Source organism: Fukomys damarensis, unplaced genomic scaffold, assembly GCF_012274545.1.
Source record: "Fukomys damarensis isolate Sample0158 unplaced genomic scaffold, DMR_v1.0_HiC HiC_scaffold_30, whole genome shotgun sequence".
Classification (NCBI taxonomy): Eukaryota; Metazoa; Chordata; class Mammalia; order Rodentia; family Bathyergidae; genus Fukomys; species Fukomys damarensis.
In genome coordinates this window covers 32306244-32328664 of record NW_022900942.1, presented here as the reverse complement: position 1 = coordinate 32328664, position 22421 = coordinate 32306244, and the positions used below count along the sequence as shown (strand labels likewise).

At 36.4% G+C, this 22421-nt stretch overlaps 1 protein-coding gene across 3 annotated transcripts in view; it reads left to right on the top strand.

Annotated features, from left to right (window-relative positions):
- Dcc (DCC netrin 1 receptor) overlaps positions 1-22421 on the top strand; it is a 1126179-nt gene that overhangs the window by 538496 nt on the left and 565262 nt on the right. The gene's annotated exons all lie outside the window — the stretch shown is intronic.

The following is a 22421-nucleotide window of genomic DNA, read 5'->3' as shown; positions in this document are numbered from 1 at the left end:
AAAAACAGGAGGGGATTTTTTTTTTTTTTTGTGGACAGGGTCTTACTATGTAGTTCAGGATGGCCTTGAACTCACTATATAGCTGAGACTGGCCTCAATCTCATGTCAATCTTCCTGCCTCAGCCTCCTGACTGCTGGAACTACAGGCATACACCACCAAGCCTGCTAGAAGGGAACTTTCCATTTCTATTTTAAAATGATAATTTTTAAAAGGACTAGCAATTGATACCTAATGAAAATATCAAAGTTTGATAAGACTAACATGGGTTTTAAATAGTAAGACAAACACTGTTCTTGTAAATAACCTTTATTTTGAATCTCAATTTATATAAGAAATGAGAAAACTGATGGAAGAAGGCATGCTTCTGGGGTACAGTGGGTGACTAAAAAGCCATACTTGCCTATTTAAGAGGGGAGCACTATTTTAGAGGCTTGGGAAGGGAACTAATCATGTTAAAGAGATACATTAGATTGTCTTCATTTCATGGAAAATGACACTTTAAAATCTGGAGTTCTGTGAGTCTGAAAGTTAAAGGCAGATTCAATAAAGAATGGGAATTTTAATAACAGTTCTGTTCCCCAAATTGTCTGCAATTCCTGCAAATCACCATGAAGGCACGATCTGTGTGTGAAAAGCCAGAGGAGTGCTAGGTTTTTTTCTCCAAGATGTATATAAGAATGATCATATGGAAACCACTGACAAATGACAAGTAGAGGAGAGGGAGGTTGGAAATGCATTGAACAGAAAAGAAAAAGAAATCTAATTTCAATAGTGCTTAACATGGTGTCTCCAAACCCACAGCACTCGGGGATATGTTAGAAGCTCAAAATCTTGGATCTCACCCAAGAGCTACTGAAAAGAAACTATAGTGGAAAAGGACAAGCAACAACCTGTTACATCTGGGTGATTCTGATACAGGAGAATCACTGAATTGTACTTTAGATCCACGAGCATTTAGTGCATTGATCAACATCTTCATCTCCCACAGTTGCTGCTTGGGTATCTCTTATTAAAGCATAATATGACATGCATGGTGATAAACTTTAGGAATCCAAATTTTATTTCAGCTGTCTGCTTCGATTAGTCTAAGATATTGAAAAAGGCAGATCAATTGTGAAGTGTAACCTCAAACTATGAAAAACATTTAGGTTCCTGGAATACCAAATGTCCTCAGACTGCTAAGTAAATACCATGTCATCCAATAGTGACATATCACCTATAACAATTCATGTGCAAATTTCTGCTAAATTGGACCCTTGCTTTACACAGCTCCCTATTTGGCAGAAAGAAACCTGTGACTTTTGGTGTGATTGTTTTCTTTAAAAATATGAACTTCAATTTTGACATGAAAATATGCCTTTCTAAGATTTATGTGTACAGTGCTTAAGATAGATGACTTTGATACAAAAGTAAGTCTGTTATATTTTCAAAAGCATGTTCTGTACTACATGAGTTTAATAGTGAAAATATATGAACACAGTCTCCTTCCTTTCCTGAAGAATGTTATGAATTACCTCCAGATTGAAATTTGCACAGTTATTAAAGGAAACACACTATCCAGTATACTACAGAAAAAGTATGTCTTAAAATTAGTTACCTGGAGAAAAGATAGTCATTTTAACAAATGGTGCTGGGAAAACTGGTCATGCACATGCAGAAGATTGAAACCTGACCTATGTCTCCACCAACACTAAAATAGAAATGGGTCAAAGATCTAAACATTAAATCATTATGGAAGACAAACGAAGTAAAACTTTTGAAAACATAGGTACTGGTAAGGAACTAATGAATGGAATCCCAGTTGCACCAAAATTTATACAAATAATCAACAAAAGGGCATATACAGCATCAAATTAAAATGCTTGTGTGCAGCAGAGGAAACAACCAACAAAGTGAAGAGACAACCTGCAGAATGGGAAAAAAAATTGTCACCTACTGCTTGGACAGAGCAGTAATATTAGAATATATAAAGAACTTAAGAGAATTAGCCTCCCACAGTAAAAGACCCATTCAAGAAATGGGCTGCTGAGATTCACAGACTCTTCTCAGATGAGCAAATACAAATATCCAACAAGTACATGAAAGTGTATTCAGCATCTCTGGCCATTCAAGAAATGCAAATTAAAGCAACACTGAAACACCATGTTATTCCACAAAAGAATAGCTATCATCAAGAAATCAAATAATAATAAATTCTGATGAGTCTGTGGGAGAAAGGAGCCCTTCTACATTATTGGTGATAAGATAAACAAGAACAGCCACTATAGAAATCAGTACTGAGATAGCTCAAAAAACTAAAGATAGCAAAACTATTTGATCCAGCTATTCTGCTTGTATATATCTTCTCGGAAGAGTCAGAGACATCATATTGCAGTAATATATGCATACCTGTTTTTATGACAGCACACTTTATAATAGGTACATCTTGGAAACAGGCTATACGTCCATCAATGATGCGTGGATAGATAAAATGTGACACTTGTATGCAGTGGAATACTACCCCACCATAAAGAAGGATATACTTGAGTCCTTTGTAGAAAAATGGATACATCTGGAGACCATAATGTTAAGTGAAATACATCAGATAGAAGAGTTGAAATATTTAATGGTTTCTCATATGAGAAATCCAAAGCATAAATAAGCTAAACAAAAGAAAAATCAAGTAGATTTTTTTTTCTTTGTTATGCTGATCATTGAACCCAGGACCTCGCTCAAAAGGGTCTTTATTTTTTCTTTTTTCGTACTAGGAATCAAACTCAGGGCCACACACTTGCTAGGCAAGCATTGTACCCTGAGCTACATCCCCAGCCCCCTAGACCAGTGTTCCAGCACTGAGCTACATCCTCAGCGAGAAATCTTTTGCAAATGGAAAAGGGACCTAGGCATGGAGGGAGGGGAAAAATGGGAGGGAAGAGAGGGGAAGGGAAGTAAAATTAAGATCAGTTATGTACATATAACACCTCCCAAAGGTGAGATGAATGTAATCCTTGTATACTGCAAATATTTATAAAAAAAAGAAAATTGCCTTAAAGTTCATTTCTATAATATTAGAAGTTTCCATTATATCTTTTTACTTTATCGGTGTTGTTCTCAAGATACCAAAATGGTTAATGCAAACATGTTTCTGCCTTTGAACAAATTGCAAAAGAAATGGTCTTTCAAGGTCTACTATCTAGAATGTATAAACAAATTTTAAAAATCACAAATATAAAGTCCCAATTCAAAAATGGACATCTGAAATGAGACATTTCTCAGACAAGTAGAAATAGCAAATAAACATATGAAAACATTTTCAGTATCACTGGTTATTTGAGAGATGCAAATGAAAACAACACTGAGATTCCATCTCACCCCAGAAAGAATGGCTGATATCAAGAAATTAACCAATAACAAATGTTGGTGGGGTTGTGGGGAGAAAGGAACCCTTCTCCATTGTTGGTGGGAGTGCAGCCTGGTGCAACCACTGTGGAAATCAATATGGAGATACCTCAAAGAGCTGGGACTAGAGGTTCCATTTGACCCAGCCACCCCTCTGCTGGGTATCTTTCCAAAAGAATTAAAAGAATCACACCGCAGTGATTTATGCACACAGTGATTTATGTTTATAGCAGCACAGTTTATAATAGCTAAGACTTGGAAACAGCCCAATTGCCCATCAACTGGAGACTGGGTAAAGAAAAAGGTTTTTTGTTTGTTTGTTTGCTTTTTGAATAAAATGGAGAACTACCCAGCCATAAAGAATGAGAAACGAGAGACATTTATAGCTAAATGGATGCACATTGAGGCAACACTCAAGTGAAAGAAATAGAACACACAGGTGTAAATACTAAATAGTTTCTCTGGTATTAGAAACTGAAAGTATAAATAAAGAACAAAATGTATACTGGATAATGTGAAATAGGAAGAAAAGTTGCAAAGGGGAAGGGGAAATGGGAAGGATAGGGGAAAGGAAAGAGGAGAATGGAATTAACCTGAGAAAATGGAAACAAAGTCTTAATAAATAGGGAAGGGTGGAAGGGGTTGAAGGGTAGGCAGGATATGGGGAAAAATAAGAATCAAGATAGATTATGTAAAAGGACAAATCTCCAGTGATGAATGTCATTACATTGTATATGTAAAATGTACCAATAAAATTTCAAAACATAGCTATAAACATGTTTAAAAAAAAAGAAATGTTCTTCCTCTCGGTGGATGCAGAAACTGGCAGGAAGCATTGGCTTGGAGGGAAAAAGGGAGGCTGGAGTTGCCTCCCACCTGCCCCAGGGCAGATACCTCTGCACCATGCACAGGCTGGCATGGCCTCTCTCCTAGCTCTTCACTATTTGTGCTGATTTGCAATCCAGGGTCCAATGTGTATAGATTTTTGTTTGGGATCTGAATAGTAGGCAGAAACAGCTTCACTTTGTGGCCACGATTGTCAAATTATGACATTTTAAAAGATATCCTGAATTTTTCTTAAAAATTAGAAGACAGGGTGACCTTGAACTTCTTCCCAGCCTGCTAACACTTGATTAGAGCTCAGGAGAAGCTGCCCCTTAAGGAGTGTGCTCTGCTGGCCACATTCCCCATCCAACCCTCTTCTACATCTACCCAGGATCTGTAAACATCTGGAGTTATAACTGGTGAGATTCAACATAGCAGTGACATTTTCTATGGCAGCGTCTCTCTCTAGGTAGGTTTATAATTTCAGCTTTGCGCTTACTGTACCAAGTGTATATTTTGAGTTCAACTTCTATAACAACTCATTGCATTTTGTTTCTGATCGTTCTCCTACTAGACAGAAAACTAATAATGAACTGAGATCTACTCTTAATCTATGTGATATCAGTCTTTATCTTCCAGAGCTACATAGTAAATGTTTGTTGATAATTAAAGGGGATATTAGTTTTGAAAAGTATGACAGAGGTACAAAAGCTTATTTCTTTCCATCTACTAATCTACTACCGCAGTGATGCTGGGCAGCATAATACATTAAAACTCAGTGTTATGCAACACTCATTGATTCTGGAGACCATGGACCTTCAAGATGGTGGCAACTTGTGTGGGCTACAGGATGCAGAGTGCAGATTGGATTCAGGTTGGCTCCACATATTTCTGTGGCATAAGATCCAAGAGTGCAGCTGCTGGAGATGGTTTTTTTCTCATGGTGAGGGCAGAAATATAAGAAGGCTATGTTGCAAGCCTATGTCAAGCTCCTCTTACATCTTCTTATAGTCACATTGGCCAAGCCCAAAGTGCAGGGGCAGAAAGTATCTTTCGCATACCTCGAGGGCATAGCAGAAATGGTGATGCAGGTATTTGAAAAATGCATCAAATTCTGGGATGAATCCTGCAAGTGAGACCCTCACCTCTGGTGTAAATTTTAAGGGAAAGTCAAAAGACAAGATCTGACTGTGCCCTTGGACAATTTATTCACTTACCTCAGTCCTGGAAATGTTGGGTCATATCCCTAGCGCTGGTACCATGTAAAACAATCACATTATCAGTAGTTATCCAAGTGTTCTTTTTGTTTGTTTGTTCTTGAGACAGGGTCTCATTGAATAGTTGAGACTGAACTGGAACTCACCCACATAGCCCAGGCTGGTCTCGAACTCACAGCGATCTTCCTGCCTCAGCCTCCCTAGTGCTGATATTACAGGAGTTTACCACCATGCCCAGCCCAAGTGTTCTTGCTTGTATCTTGATTCTGTGTTGGCAGGAATATGTGTATTAAACTGATTTATGGATTCAGGCCCCCAGGAATTTTACTAAAATATAATTTAAGATATTCCTAGAAAACAGGGTTTAAGGCATGTGATTTTTTTAACATAAAATGTATTTAATTTGCAAAAACTAAATTATGTAAAAATAGCATATCCCCCTGAAGCCTTCTAGAAATGCCTGCATCACTCTTAAATGATGCCAAATGTCTGTGCATTTATATTAACTGACTCTTCATATTATCAAATCCTGAATCGTAACATCTAACAAGACCACCTTGCCTGATAGTGGATTCCATGGAGATATACATAATTGAAAATGTCCAACATTTGGAAAAGCTACCTCAGCAATAACTTAGGGATTCTTCTGTGAAAATTTTCAGACCATAACTGACATCATTAAGCCAAGGTTTAATACAGGTAACCCTTTCCTGTGTTGGAGAGGCAAATGAGAAGTAATCACCTTATTATATCGGAGTCTTTAAATGTTTTACTTTTCAACAAGGAGCTTGGGGACAGGGTTCAGGCTTGTTCCTCACAGTTCAGTTGTGGGATGTATTTGATGGCAGGGTCTACCCAGTGCCATGCTGACAGGGCTGAGTTCTGCTGGATGTGATTACCCGGTTCTGTGAAGCCCAGTCCTACTTTGGGGTGACCTTCTAACAACATATATTGAAATTTCATGTTCAGGAAGATATATAAGGAGAGATTAGGTACACAGTTAAGAATAACTAAACAGAGGAAAGTCTATACAATAAAAATCAGCAACTTCTTTAAAGCAGAAATATATTTAACCATTTGAAATATTTTAAGGAAAAAACAAAAGTAGCATATTTCTGAAAGTGTTCTAGCTAAATTAAATAATATGAGCACTTAAATTTTTAAAAGACTAAAACATACTAAAAAGTCTAAAAGAGGACTGTTTTTCATCTGGATATTTTAGATATCTCTAGTGTGCTGTTGTTTTGTGTGGTATCATGACTATCTTATTTAGCATAGAGTAATTTTTTAACAATGCCACAGAAATAATTGCTAACCCCTACATTTTATCAAAACCTTATACTATATGTAATACAATCTCAAATTAGTTTCTTATCTAATTCTTCCTATTGGCATCTGTATATTTGAGAGAAAGAGAGATTTCTTCTTCACAACAGTTGGGAGATGTAATGAGAAGGAACTTTTTATTTATTTTTTTAAACTTATTTTTTATTGAGTTGGTACTTTTTAAGTATACAGTACAGTTACATTCATCACTGGGATCTTGTATCTTTACATGACAGGTCTTGGTTCTCATTATTTCCCCATACCCCTGCCCTCCCTTAGCATTATAAATGATACTGGAAAAAAAGTAGCTATCATTTGTTAAGCACCTTTCATACACCAGACATTAAATGATATATTGCATATGAATTATGCTTTCTTCAATGCAACTCAGTAAGCAAATTAGAAAACTGTGTTTGAGAGAGGGATCAATGGCTTCCCTAAACTGCTAACAAAAGTCCACATGAGGATTCAGGCCCAGGTCTCCTCCACTCCAATCCCTGGAGTCAGGCTTCCTGCCGTGTTTAGCCTTTTGACTCTACATCTGCTGTTGTGCATTGTCCCTTCTAATTATCATAGTGCAAACACTAGATCTTTCAAGGGCTGACTAACAGTTGACCCTGAACTGAACATTTATGTATCACTCTTAATATCTGTATGATGCATATAGTATTATCAATGTTGCCCATTTTACAAGTACGAAAACTAACGCTTGAGACTTTGAGTAAATTGCCCTGACAACACATCTACGAAATGGCTCAAACAAGTTTCAAAAGCCCAGATCAGCTCAGGTCTACATGTCATGCTTTTGTCCATTATGTAAGAGGTCTCAAGCCATGGTGTGCTTCGACCATCACTGATTAATTAATAATCACAGACGTCAGTTTGGAATCCCAGGTGTGGCAATGGCTGTCTTATTTCTTCACTCCTGAAACTATGATCATACTCCCTGTCCTATGTTAAGTTGTATCATTGCTACAAATCTTGAGCCAGAGATGAAAACAGGAAAGCTCACCCTGCAAGCTCTTGTGAACCTACTGTCAGTGGTGGCAGGCTGAGGCTGCTGCAGTTTGTTTTGTATTTTAAACAAGCCTGGAGGAGTTTTGACTTTGAAGTTTTTCAGGATTAGCCAAAAATCAAACATATACATACTGTTGGAAAGAGGAAAAACAAGAGTGCTTCTTAACAGTGGGGAAAATCTCCTCTTCTCTTGTCTATGTAGGGTCAACACCAGCTCAAAATGTAACCAAGAGGGTGTGAAGGACAGGCGAGTATTCATTCTTCAAATACACATTTCCTACTTCTGGTTACTGTGCTGTATTGTTTAACCCCAATGTGAACAGAAAGTAAGCAGTGTCAAGGGCTGATGATTGCTGAAATGAACATTAAAACTCAACTCTGAGTTTCAGAAGACCTGAGTACGTATGCTAATGAGGTGATGAGATACTTGCTTTATTTTTAACAGTGGTTTCCAGGGCAGTCCTGCCCCTTCCCTGGGTAGAACCTATGAGGCATTTGTTAGCAACACACTTGGTAGTGAAACAGAGATATGAGACTCTAACATTTTGGCAGTAATAAATTTTTTATTTCCTTATTTCAAAATACTTTTGAGATTAGAAAACAGACCTATAAAGTTATTCTTGGCATTCCTTTTCCATACATCACTTTCTCCCTCCTTGGTCTCAGGTATGGTTTATAGCCATCATAGACATGAGTTAGAAGGGAGCAGCTCCATCTGTCGTAAGCAGGACACAGGATCTGCTGAAGATCTGCTGACATAGGCACTTTGCTGGATATGGTGCACAATTGGCAGATTTTGCCCTTAAAAAGCTTAAAATTTTCATCTCACCCTATTTTATTTGAGCGTAATACTTTTATCCTCATATCAATGTACATGATATATGTGTATTTTCCTATGTTGATATTTTTCGTACTTTTCACTTCATTCATCCTACTATACCAAGAGATCCCAGAAGTACAATCACAAAGGAGAAGGTCACTGGAATGTGAATGTCTTACACTGTTTAAATTGAAAGAAATTTTTTTCTTCCTTTACTCTCTCCAGGCCTGTCTATGCAGGCTCAACTATGGTCATTTTCCTGCCTGGCCCCTGCTATGCCACTACACTGACTGCTCTTTCCTTTTAACAAATCGACTCTTTTAAAACTCTCACCCTGTTAGAACACTTGAGCATTAGCTCTCTGACCACTGTATAATTTAGAGGTTGAAGGCTCTAAACAAGCTCCTTTCCAGCAAGTCATGTGCAAGTTATATAACTCATACCCAAAATGTTTAAAGCAAATCAATGCGGACATTCCATTTAACTCACAAAGAGAAGGGTTGTAATGGATTACAGAAAACTCCTTATCTGTTTTACTTTATTGATATTGGTATATGAAGGACAAATTCTTCTCCCTAATTATGACTGCTATAAAACTAATAAGTATCTTTTCCCTGAAGTCCAGAATTTTACTCCAAAGAATTTCCTTCCTTATTCCTACTTTGCTTATAATATTTCTATACTATAATATTGCAGTTAAGAATGCCTAGGCCTTGAGGGGTTACAATGGGCAGTAGTAGTATTGAGATAAGAAGCTTATCTTTGAGATTCCAGTTCAGGAATTCCTGGTATACTAAGCTGCCTCAATAAAGAACATTTATATGTTCTTTGAAAACTATTTCTATTTGCAAAGTAATATGTAGACTCCTAAGGCAAAAATCATTTCCAAATGAAGATAATTGAGTAGTCTAAATAGTTTAATAAATGTTTTATTCTCTAAATATGTAGTTATATCTCTCATCGTAGTATGTTCAGTGTTATATTTTTGTTCCTTACATTGAAAAATAACAAGCCGGGTGTCGTGGCACACTCCTGTAATCCCAGCACTCAGGAGGCTGATGCACGAGGATTGCCATGAGTTCGAGAGCAGCCAGAGCTACATAGTAAGTTCCAGATCAGTCTCAACTACATAGTGAGACCTTGTCTCAAAAAATGCCCCCCCCAAAAAAAAGAAAAAGAAAAAAGAACATTACAATTATGCCATTAAATACTAACAAGGAGGCAGATAAACACACATGCCCATTCCTGGCCCATTATGATAAAAAGATATAAAGATGTAGAAGTTTATATCCAGGCATGGCAGTATATACTTAAAATCCCAGCACTCTTGGAAGCTGAAACATGAGAACTACAAGTTCAAGTTCAAGCTGGACAACTTCGTGAGATATTGAGACCCTGTTTTAAAAGTAAAAAATAAGGGATGGAGACGTAGCTTAGTGTGAAGGCTCCGGGTTCAAACGCCAGTACCATAAAAAATAAAGGAATAAATAGAAATTTTCAGTGAAGTAAGGTTGAAGTATGCTCAACTAGTGAATATGATGGAATAACATTTTGTGTAAAGACATGAAAATTTGCCTGGAAAGTGGATAAATTGTTTGAAGGAAGCATATTTCAGTCTTATTGAGAATGACCCACACTTGCCCTTGAAGTAGATCAAATCTATATATTATGACCAAACACTTCCGCTCATTTCTGCCTGAACCTAATGTACTTTTTCATATACTGTTGCCTTTTACTCTGTTGGTGGGCTGTCTTTCCCCTTTATATTTTAAATTGTCTATGTCAATGATGGAGAACCTTTTAGGACTTTCAATGATAGCCAGCTGCAGCGTGCTTACCATAGGTCATCACCACTGATCTATGTCCTTGTTTTCCTTAGTTTTTGGAATATTTCCACTTGATCATTTTCAACTACAAAAGGAGTCATTCCTTTTTTGAAATGAAAACTTCAGTTTAATAGTATTTAAAATGAAAAGTAAATCCCATCTAATAATGCCCTATTCCTGATCACCAAGGACATACATTCTTATACTTCTCAGATGATCAGTACAAAGCCCCTATTGTGTGTAGAAGGAGTAGAACCTGGTTCAGTTTGACTTCATTTTTTTCAAAGTTTGACTTTTAACTATGACCTTGAGGTAGTCATTAGATGCCTTGGGAAACTCATTTTTCAGTTGTGGAATTGGTTAATGGTTTCTCCTTTACTTATATCCCAGGACTGTTGTAATGAACACATAGATGAGTTATATAAAAGGATGGGCAGGTAAAAAGGGCCATACCAATTTAAATTACTGCAGCCACTAAGTAAAAACCATCCTGCTCAGCTGAAATATCCCCTCTAGTCTGTTTAGCTTTAGCCTTTGTAGAGTTCAATTTCATTTGCATAAACAGAACCAATTTACTTGCTGATACATTAACTATCATGTTTAATCAGCCAGAAGTAATTTCTCTGTTATTTTGGATCTCGTAATATTGCATCAATACCTCTCTCAGATTTCTCAGAGCATTCTGTAATATTTTCATCTATTCTAGAGTCCCAAAATAGTTCTCTGGTTTGACCTATTCTAACATCACCCAACATTCCTTTTTAAAGAAGATGAGTTTAACAAATATTTGCTAAATTTAAATGAATTAGTAAACAGATGGGGGAGTTATGGGACAATTTCAGTCACGTGCCTCACTGTCACTAGCTGAAGTGTCTCTCTTGCCCTACTGTCCTCTCCTGCTGCCGTGCCCGCTGCGACAGCAGTGCCCAACCCCGGACATCAATGCAGGTTATCGACTCACTCCTTCCTTTCCCCTCGGTTTTATGCCTCTGTGACCTGGTCCAAATTCTCTCATACAACACATTGAATGATTCCTACTGAGTTTAGCCTGAATCTGCCAGTTCCATTTGCCAGTGGAGTCTTTTAGACCTTCCGGAGCAGTGGCCTTGTCCCTTCCCACTGAGCCATTCAAATACGCACTAAGGCGAGAACATGTAGCTTCTCCATTTGTAACACCGACTTTCAAAGCTGCCTGAACAAATGGTTCCGGCTGGATTTATTTCAAAGCATTGACTACAGCAGACAGAAAGCTTCCTGCCAGGCAGTTATATTTACCACAGAAATTTGTCAGCTTAGCCAAACATTTCAGTGTGTTAGGAGCAGAAATTTGAGCTGATTGATCTAAAGGGTTCAAGCACTATGAAAGAGATGGAGGCTCATCGGTCTCCATAACGGTGTCTGCAGGATTCCACAATGATCCCCCAATAGATGCTGCCTTTCAGAACTTCACTGTTGTATCAAGCCCCATCCCCACCCCGCCGCCCCCAGCCGGAGTTCACAAAAGCAGTCGGGAGCTTTTGTGAGCATTGGCTTTCTTACGCTAGAATACAATGGTGGTGGTAGCAATCTTGGGGTGCCCCCCACTAAACAAATTACACAGCCGGAATGTCATAAACAGTGAGCAAAATCATGGGGTACAGCAATCCCTGAATTGTTTCTGCTTTAACATCCCCTCCATCTTCTATACACCCGTGCTTAACTTCTCTGCCAGTAAAATGGGGATTTACCCATTCTTGTCATATTTCTGCTACACTTTTTCAAAATTCTACCCTAGGCTCACCATAAAAAGCTTCAGAACCCATATGTCATGTGAAAACCTGTGGTGTAAACCTAAAAAATACAGTTGAACCATCCAAAATCTGTAAAAATTTTTAATATGCTGGAAAAATAACCTAATGCTAGTTCTTAGTTTTGAGTTCTTTTGGGTGATGAGATGATCACAGGGGTTGTGATTGTCATAACTACTATCAGCTTTATATAATTTGTCATTTACCATTTCCTACATGTGCAATTTAAAATTTAGTCTTTTTTTCTCATTAGTTATTAGAGGGAAAAATGTACGATATTAAACAATTTTCTAAACACTTAAAACCACATGTAAGCAATAATGAATGCATTTTGAAAATATTTTTGAGAGGGGTGAGAGAGAGGTAGGCATATATTTGTGGAAGGCTTGATACATCTCCATGAGACAGTAACAGTCCAATAGTTTCCAAGGGATTATTGCCACTTTTCATATAGCTTGTTAAAAAATGATCGTTAAAACTTACCTTAATTTAATTATTTTGATAATTATAAATGGTGACAATGGAATTAGATTTTCTTTAGTCATCTTTAAGTATGTTATCGTCAATCCATTATGCACCGAGAAGATTTTTATAAATATTTCAAATGCATTTTCTCTAAGCAATAGCTGGAGAACAGCTTGTATTAAGCCTGCCTGCATATTTGAAATACTTTTTAAAAAACTGATAAACATTTTAGAGGAGTTGTAGATTCACAGAAAAGTTCAGCAGAAACTACAGAGGTTTCCCATATATTCTCTTTCCCCAAATGTGCATATTTTCTCTCACTTTTTTTTTTTTTTTTGCATGGAGCCATAACCACAGGGCTGCATTTTTTACAGTCGATAGTTTCCAGTGTAAAGTTCAAAATTTAAACCAGGATTCACTCCTGGAACTGGATAGCCTGTAAGCTTTTGCAAATGTATAATGACATATATCTATAAATTTATTATTGTGCATAACAGATTCTTTATCCAAAGAATTATCTGTGCTCTATGCATTTACCCTTCCTTCTCTTTAGTCACTGGCAGTCATTTGTCTTTTGTTATCTCCATTCTTTTACCTGTTCTAAAATGCAATATAGTTCAAATCATATACTATGAAGTCTTTTCAGATTGGCTCGCTTCACTTAGTCATATGGATTATTAACTTTATTTTCTTTTTATTATTTAGTAGCATATTTCTTTTAAGCACTCAATATCCCTTTGTCTGGACGTACCACAGTTTGTTTATACATTATTCTGCTGAAGGATGTCTTGGCTGCTTCCAAATATTAGCAGTTGTAAAGAATGTTTTTTTAAGCATCCCATTGCAGGATTTTGTGTGAATGTAAGTATTCCATTCACATCACTAAATATCAAGGGAGATGCTTGTTCAATTATATGGTAAAAGTATGTTTAATTTTGCTAGAAAATATCAAAGTGTCCTCCAAAGTGGCTGTAACATTTTGCAATCCCAACAGCAAGCAGTAAGTGTGATTTCCCACTGCTCTACAACCTGGCTAGTATTTGGTGGTGTTGGTTTTTTGGATTTTGGCCACGCTAAAAACTGTGTAGTAGTGTTTCACTCGTTTTTACTTTGAATTTTCTAATGACGTATGAAACTGAGTATCTTTCTGTATGTTTCCATCCCATCTGTATATCTTCTGTGATGAGCTGTTCAGGTCTATTGCTCATTTTAAAAATTAGGTTGTTCATTTTGTTACTTGTCTTTTATGTGTTTGGAGTGACAGGCCCTTTATCAGTTGTGCATTTTCTTTTTTAAAAATTTTGCAATTAGCAAACATTTTCCCCTCATCTATGGTTTATCTTATCATTCTCTTAACCTTATTTTTTACAGACTAGAGAATTTTAATGGAGTCCATATTTTCAGTTAGCTGTTTCATGGAGTGGGCATTAGGTATAGTATCGAAAACATCACCACCATATTCAAGGTCATGTGTTATTATGTATTATCTTTGAGAAATTATATAGTTTAACATTTTAAATGTACACATACGGTAAATTTTGGGTTAATGCTTATAAAGGTTGTAAAGTCACTGTCTAGGATAATTTTTTTTTTTTTTTTGCCTGTAGATGTCAAGTTTTTCAGTGCCATTTGTTGAAAAGACTACTTTTGCTTCATTTTATTGCTTTTACTCCTTTGTCAAAGATCACTTGATTATGTAGCTCTCTATTTCTATGCTCCCTGTTCTGTTCTATCGACATCTTTGTCTATCCTCTCATCATGACTACTCTGTCTGGATTTTAGCAGCTGCTATACTGACAACATGCAATCAATTTATATTATTACTCATTACTTTTCTTTTTGATTGCTTTCATACTGTGTATATGCTTCTCTGTGTGTGTGCAATATATTCTTAAAGCATTTTATGCAGTGTTTTAAATGTTCAAAGGTGAAAGCAATGAGATTTTGACATGTCCTTGCCTGCATATGCGAAGTTTAGCATACTGTCAGGAATCTGTCTTTTGGATTAGAATTCTAGCTTCAGTTTTGACTTAGCTATGTGATCTCATGTTCTCAACATTCCATAGCTGTGTAATTAATATTATTTATCTATGAAGAGTATAAGTTGGAAACATGTACTTGAAGCACTGTGACAAGCAAGCATGACGTGGGGATATTTTCCTTGTAAGATGAATCAATATTAGTTTTTAATAGTTATTTAATAATTGTGATATAAGTTGGTGTTAGGATACAAAAAGGACAGTCAGGAACCATTTCAAAAATCTTAATAGTCAGCAATGGATGAACTAGACTGGGACATTACAAATGAGAATGGAGATGTAAAAAAAAAAAAGCAAAGACTGAATTAACAGGACTTGGTGACTGCTGGTGAACAGAATGAAGGATATGAGGAATTAAAGATGACTCACTTGAGGGAAAGCTGAGGTGACTACACAGCTGGAGAATATAGAAAAAGGACAGCTGTGGACCTGGGGGACAGGCATGAATGAGTTTCTTTGTGGCTACCATAAGACTGAAGGGCTGAGAGTTCCAAAAAGTAGTTGAAAAACTAGAGGCTTTAGTTTAGTCTAATTCACATGAATTAATTATCTTTCCTGGGGGGTATTATTGTGAGAAGGTCAAAATGGGAAAGGTGAGAATTAAAGTGAATGAAGAAAGAATTCTAAAGTAGCTTGATTAACCAGTCTTTAATCTGATACAACACCCAGAAGTAACCAGCTAGAAGTTTTTCTTCCTGGGTACCCATGCTTAGGTTATCCACAAAATTGCTACATGTTAACCAAAATTCCCAAGGTATACAAAAATTATTTGAACAAACTAACTCACTAATTGTGTGCTCTTGAATGAGTTAGACTTATTTTTAACTTGTACATGTGAAAAATAATTTTAATTAGAATTCTTCAAAAGCATTACATTTTAAAGTATTCCTCATACTGCCAAGCATATAGAAGGCACTTAATAAATGGTATCTCTTAGTTTTGTCAAGCAGACCACCATATATCTGTGGCCTTTGCTGTAACACAGTCAAGTAACAAAGGAAACTGGTATACCATTAGAAGGTCTGTATGGGACATCAGTGTCCTTTCAGTAGGCCATGGATACCTGTTAAAGGACTGAGGAACTGATTCTGAATCATGGTTCCACATTACTTTCTTTGAAATTTTCATTTTATGTGTAAAGATTCTTGTGTACTTCCTAGTCTCTGCTTGCTAAAACGCAAAATTTCTCCTATTCTCTTGAAGACACTGGCATAGGAAAAGATTTTATGAACAAAACCTCAGTCAGATGTGAACTAGCACAAAAAAAAATCAACAACTGGGATCTCATCTTATTAAAAAAACTTTTGCACAGCAAGAGAAACCACCAACAGAGTGCAGACATCCCACAGTGTGGGAAATTTTTTTTACCAGCTGTTCCTCAGACAAAGGTCTACTATGTAGAATATATAAAGAACTTAGAAAAATCACACTTCCCAAATTTAAAGAGATAATCTGAAATGGGCATCTCAAATAAACTGACATTTCTCAGGCAAAGAAGCAGAAATAGCAAATGAAAAAAAAAATCACCATCACTGGTCATTCCAGAGATGCATATAATGAAAACAATGTTGAGATTCCAGAAAGAATCACTCCAGAAAGCATGGCTGCTATCAAGAAATTAACCAATATCAAATGCTGGCTGGGTTGTTAGGAAAAAGGAACCCTTCTCCACTGTTGGTGGGAGTATAGCCTGGTGCAGCCACTGTGGGAATCAGCATGGAGATTCCTCAAAAAGCTAGGATTAGAGGTCTCATTTGACCCAGCCATTCCCCTGCTGGCTATATTCCCAAAAGAATTAAAAGAATCATACTACAGCAATATATGTGCACCCATGTTCATAGCAGCACAGTTTGTAATAGTTAAATCTCAAGCAAACAAAAACAAAACAAAACAAAACAAAACAAAAATCAAATTGCCTTTAATCTGTACAGCAGTTTTGGTAGCATGGCCATTTTCACTATGTTGATTCTTCCTACCAAGGAGCCAGGGATATCTTTCCATTTTCTTAGATCCTCTTCAATCCCTTTTTTCAGAGTGCTGTAGTTTTCAGTGTAGAGGTCTTGTGCCTCTTTCATTAGATTGACTCCTAGATACTTCATTTTTTTGGATGCTACTGTAAAGGAATTGTTTTCCTAATTTGTCTTTCAGTGAATCTGTTATTTGTGTAAAAGAAGGCTATTGGTTTTTTTGTTTGTTTGTTTGGGTGGGTGGTTTTTGGTTTTTTGAGACATGGGTTCACTATGTAGTTGAAACTGACCTGGAATTCACTATGTAGTCCAAGCTGGTTTCAAATTCGCAGAGATCCTCCTGATTCAGCCTCCCAAGTGCTGGGATTAGAGGCTTGTGCCACCACTCCCGGCAGGATATTGGTTTTTGAGTGTTGACCTTGTATCCATCTACTCTGCTAAAAGTGTCAATTAAGTCTAGAAGTCTTTTAGTGGGATTTTTGGGTCTTCAATGTAGAGTATCACGTCATCAGCAAATAATGATCATTCAACTTCTACCTTTCCCATCTTTATTGATTTAATTTATTTCTCTTGTCTAATTGCTGTGGCTAATGTTTGCAGAACTATATTGAAGAGGAGTGGTGATTGTTGGCATCCTTGTCTTGTTCCTGATTTTAACATGAATGTTTTCAGTTTTTGGCTATTTAATATGATGTTGGCTGTTGGTTTTTCATAGATAGCCTTTATTAAATTGAGATATAGATCATCTATTCCAATTTTTTGCAAGGTTTTTTATCATGAATGGGTGTTGAATTTTGTCAAGTGCTTTTCTGCATCTATCGAGAGGATCATATGGTTTTTGTCTTGACTCTGTTGATATAATGTATTACATTTATTGACTTACATATATTGAACCATCCTTGCATCCCTGGAATACATACAACTTGGTCAGGATGTATGATCTTCTTGATAATCCTCTGTATTCTGTTTGCTAATATCTTATTAAGAATTTCTGCATCTATTTTCATTAAGGAGATTGGCCTGTAGTTCTCTTTTTTAGTTGGGTCTTTCTCTGGTTTGGGAATCAAAGTAATACTTGCTTTTATGTAATAGCTAAAACTTGGAAACAGCCCATTTGCCCACCAGTTGGAGACTGGATAAAGAAGATGTGGTTTTTCTGTAAAATGGAATACTACTCAGCCATAAAGAATGAGAACTAGAGTCATTCATAGGAAAATAGATACATATTGAGGATATACTCCTAAGTGAAATAAATAAATCACACATGTATAAATACTGAATAGTTTCTCTAGTGTGAAAAACTATAATGGTACATAAGATCCTAATGGTATAATTGACAATGTGAAATAGGAAGAAAAGGGCTAGGGGAAATGGAAAGGCTGGGGAAAGGAAATAAGGGAAAAGAAAAAAATGAGAAAATGAAAAAATGGAAATAAAGTATTTGTAAATAGGGGAGGAGAGGAGGGGGTGAAGGGAGGACAAGGGTAGGGGAAAAATGAGAACCAAGACCTGTCATGTAAAGGTACAAGATCCCATAATGAATGTAACTGTATTGTATACCTAAAATGTACCGATAAACTCAATGAGAGGAAATTTTATATATAAAATAACTTTTAATAACTTTCATTTCTTCAACACAGTTACTCTAAGAAGACAAGTGAAACTCAATTTCTGTAAATTCCAGCAAATTTTTAAATTCCAGTATTTATTGATAAGTAGTTATTAGAAGTAAATAAATAATGAGGTTGAAAGTACTTTTGTCATTTAGTGATATTATACTGCTTACATTTTGTGGTAAGGCTAAAATAAGTCATAAATTTAGCTGTATTGGCTCTTCAAGTCAGACATTACAATTTTTTGAATCCTAAAATCAAGAAAAACAGCATTCACACATAAATATATGCTTATATTAATTGAGGGAAATATAAAGGTAACTAAAATACTATGCATAATAATATACAACCATATCATTTAAAATTTTATGTTGTATATTTTCAAACTTTAAAAAAAAAAAAAGTGAGGTGGTATAGCTTAGTGCAAAAGCCCTGAGATAAATCGCCAGCACCACACACAAACACAGAGAGAGAGAGAGAGAGAGAGAGAGAGAGAGAGAAATGAACAGATATTTATTTAATGACAAATGGGGTTTGAAACGCAATAAGTGGGACTGAGCCAGAGATCCTCAAATCAGGTAGAGTTTGGTAAATGTGGAAGGTTTGGAACTGCACAGATATGCACAGCCTTGTGAAGAAGGGTGACCTGAGGCCTCTCAAGAACATGTCCTGCGAAAGAACAAAGTAGGATAAAGGCAGAGGGGATCTCTGAAGTCAGCGGGTATCGTAAAGGCCTGGTTGAATGCGAAATGTAAAAATGCAGAGGGAAAAATAACTCTCTTAACCATTTGTCCCAGGGTAAACACTTGTTACAAAGAGAATTCTGACACTTCCAGGACTGTTTTAAGTCATATTTGTCTTTGGAACAATTTACTTACATCACCTGATACATACTGTCCGATATTGACAATTCTTTTCTCATAAACTTAATTTTTTTCAGTTACCCTAAGCATGATTATCATAAATCTTATTCTGTATAAAGATTAATTCTCAAACATTAATTTAGTATTTACCTTGCATAAGTCTTGGGAGATTTCAAATGTGCACAAAATAATTCTGAACCTTAAAAACTCAGTCAACTCTAACAATCAGAGATAGCTTTGAAAATAAGTAATTGTAATATCATTATCTTGCAATTAGAGAAAAAAGTATTACAGACTGCAGAGCAGCCAGGGAGTAAAGATCCATTTACATCAATAGTAAATACTATGCTTCCACTTTACGGAGCTCAAGGAGAATTGGAAAGAGGGCAGAGGGTGTCTTTGATCCTCCTGACTGTATTTCATTCAGGAAGAATACTTCAAGAATTGGGGATATTCTGAAATAATGTTGAATATGAAAATTAATTTTTGCCTTCTCAACTGATATTTATTAGTTGAAATAAAATGGAACAATGTGAAAGTTCCCAGAAAGGATTAGTCAATCTTTCAACACATAATGAGCTTGCCAGTGGTGATAGAGAAACCCTATGTATTTTTTTTTGGTCTGTGTGACTATCATTTTTTTTTTAATCCCAGGTTACTTTTTTCCTTTACGTTGACCATATTGCCCTATAAGTTAGAAGATCATATAGTTGATTAGCAGTGTTTGACAGACTATTGTTATTAATTTTTAGCCAAAACTGTTCCATAAACTGTCATCATAGGATATGGGATGATCAGAGATTTTTACAATCATTATAATTTATTTTTTTGGTTAAGTGAAGATTTTATTAGCTTTCTCCAGGGCACCCTATTTACAATATTCTCAGAATTTTTACTAGCTTATTTTGGCTCTAAAAAAAAAATCCTCAAACAGTGGCTTAAAGTTACATAGATGTATTTGTTTATAATTCTGGAAATCAGAAATTTGGAGCCAGTTTCAACTGGCTAAAACTCATGTATTAGGAGGGCTGTGTTCTTCTGAAGGTATAGAAAAAAGTCTATGCTTTGTCTTTCTTGAGCCTTGAGCTGCCTACATTCTTTGGCCAATGGCTCCTTCCTCACAGGTAAAGTAGCATCTGCTCTCCTCTCACTTCTTCCATCCTGTATATTATTTCCCTTTCTAACTACGCTCCTCTGCCTGCCTTTTATTATTACCTTGGGGCTACTTCCATGGTGCAGAGTATTTTTCTCATCTCAAGATTATAAAACTAATCACATCTACAATGCTCTTTTCATAAGGTAATATATGCATAGGTTCTTAAAAGAGATTTATCACGAAAATTTTCTTCGGAAAAAGAGATCAAATATTAGAAGTATAGGCTAGACTGAAAAAAAAATAGAAACAACATGCTTGGATTTTTTTTCCTTAAATAAAAATACAGCAACACCAAAGGGATTTTGAAATTTCTACATTATATAGTTCTGGCAAGGATTAAGTCCCAAACAATACCACGGTCAGTTTTTTTTCCTTTTCTTTGTCTGATGCTATCTTCAGCTTTGTATAGTTAATATTAATGATCTTGTAACTGAATTCCGGTGATAGATTTTACAATATGTCCAGAGAAAAGTAATAATTGCTTTTTTCCTTTCTATATTTCTTATTCTTTAGAAGATTATTTGATCCAATGAATATCTTTAGAATTTACATGTGCTTTTCACAAAAAAATTATCCTGCAAAAGATATTAGAAATGTAGGATCTCAGACTTTTACAGAAAAAGCACAGTGTGCCATAAATAATTTAACATTGTTGTCTGAAATCATATTATTACTTAGTGGAAAACCCAGACCTGGTAAAAAGGTTTCCTTTGCTCTCACTTTAGTTTTCTGTCTACTAAATTCATCAGCTCAGTAATTTGCACTGAGTTTGGATCCCAGTTCAATGCACAAACTATCCGTAAGCCTATTTCTTTCCTAGGTAATTTGTGAACTAGGAGTATTTTCTTAGTGCACTCTATAAACTACAGTGATGTAGTTGGATCTATAGGGAGTGCTAAAGGATCATCGTGCTTGTCATATAGAAGTACATCTTCCCATTGCTAAAGAACTTGAAAATATCTGAGATGCACTGCTAGGAATTCTTTACAAAAAAATCCATAGATCATTTCTCACAGTAAACAAGCAATCCCATCTAACCCTTTTCCTGTGCTATTTTGAAGCCAAGGCTTACCCTGAAGCAAAAATTTGTTTGAGCAGGGGGTTATTCCATGGTCATGAATAAAGACGCATTACTTATACAGTCTGACAACTTGAACGATTCACTTTCCAAAAGTGAGTAGCAGAAGGAAAGCATTTATTTATTTATGCTTTAAAACACCCAAGAGAACAAAATGTCTTTGTACTGTTTTTGAACTGCTTAAATATTCTATATACTTTGGAGAACTGGCTAAAACAGTCTCGATTCACCCCCCCCCCGCCGCCAAAGCTGCACTTTTCTCTTCTCCATCATGCAATGTGTCCCAAAAAACTGGCACATGGTTCTGCATCAGGCAGACTCCCATGGCAGCTGGGATCCAGTGGATTTGCTCAAGGAGAGGAATCAGTAGTAGAAGCAGATTCCAAAGCAGAGGGAACAGACTGTTGGGGGCTTTCCTTCTGTCTCTTGTGTAGTCCCCACCATAAGTATAACAGTGATAGAACCCCTCCTCCATGACTTCTGCTCTTAGTGGCTCCAGATCAAATCTACCATTCCGCTTTGCATGTCTGAGGTCATGACTTCGCTCTGTGGTCAATCTCTGGGAGGATCTCTTAATCTAGCCCACTCATTTTTGACTAGTCTTCTTATTAAGCTTTTGTATATCAATCAGCCAAACTGAATTTGTTTTCTAGTAAGCCAGAGTCATTGATGAGCATATTTGCTACTGTGTAAGAGGAAAACCAATATTCACTTGACTATTTATGCCATCCTTGTCTTCCGTTATCTCTCCATGCTACTCCTGGCTCGGTTTGGCCCACCCTGATGAGTTAGTGGGGAGGGCAACTGGGTGAGTATCTCAGAAGCAGATGATCCAGTCCTCTGACATTATGTGAGGCATTTCCTTTTCCTAGCCCAGGAACCTACATTTCTATAGTTCTCATTCCTGCTGAGTAGAATAGCTCATGGATAAGAACCACATACTTTATTTTTTAGCTATCTAGACCGGAGAATATCTAGATATATGGAATACAGACTGGCAGTCTCAAGTATCTCCTCTTCTCCCCTCCCCTCCCCTCCTCCCC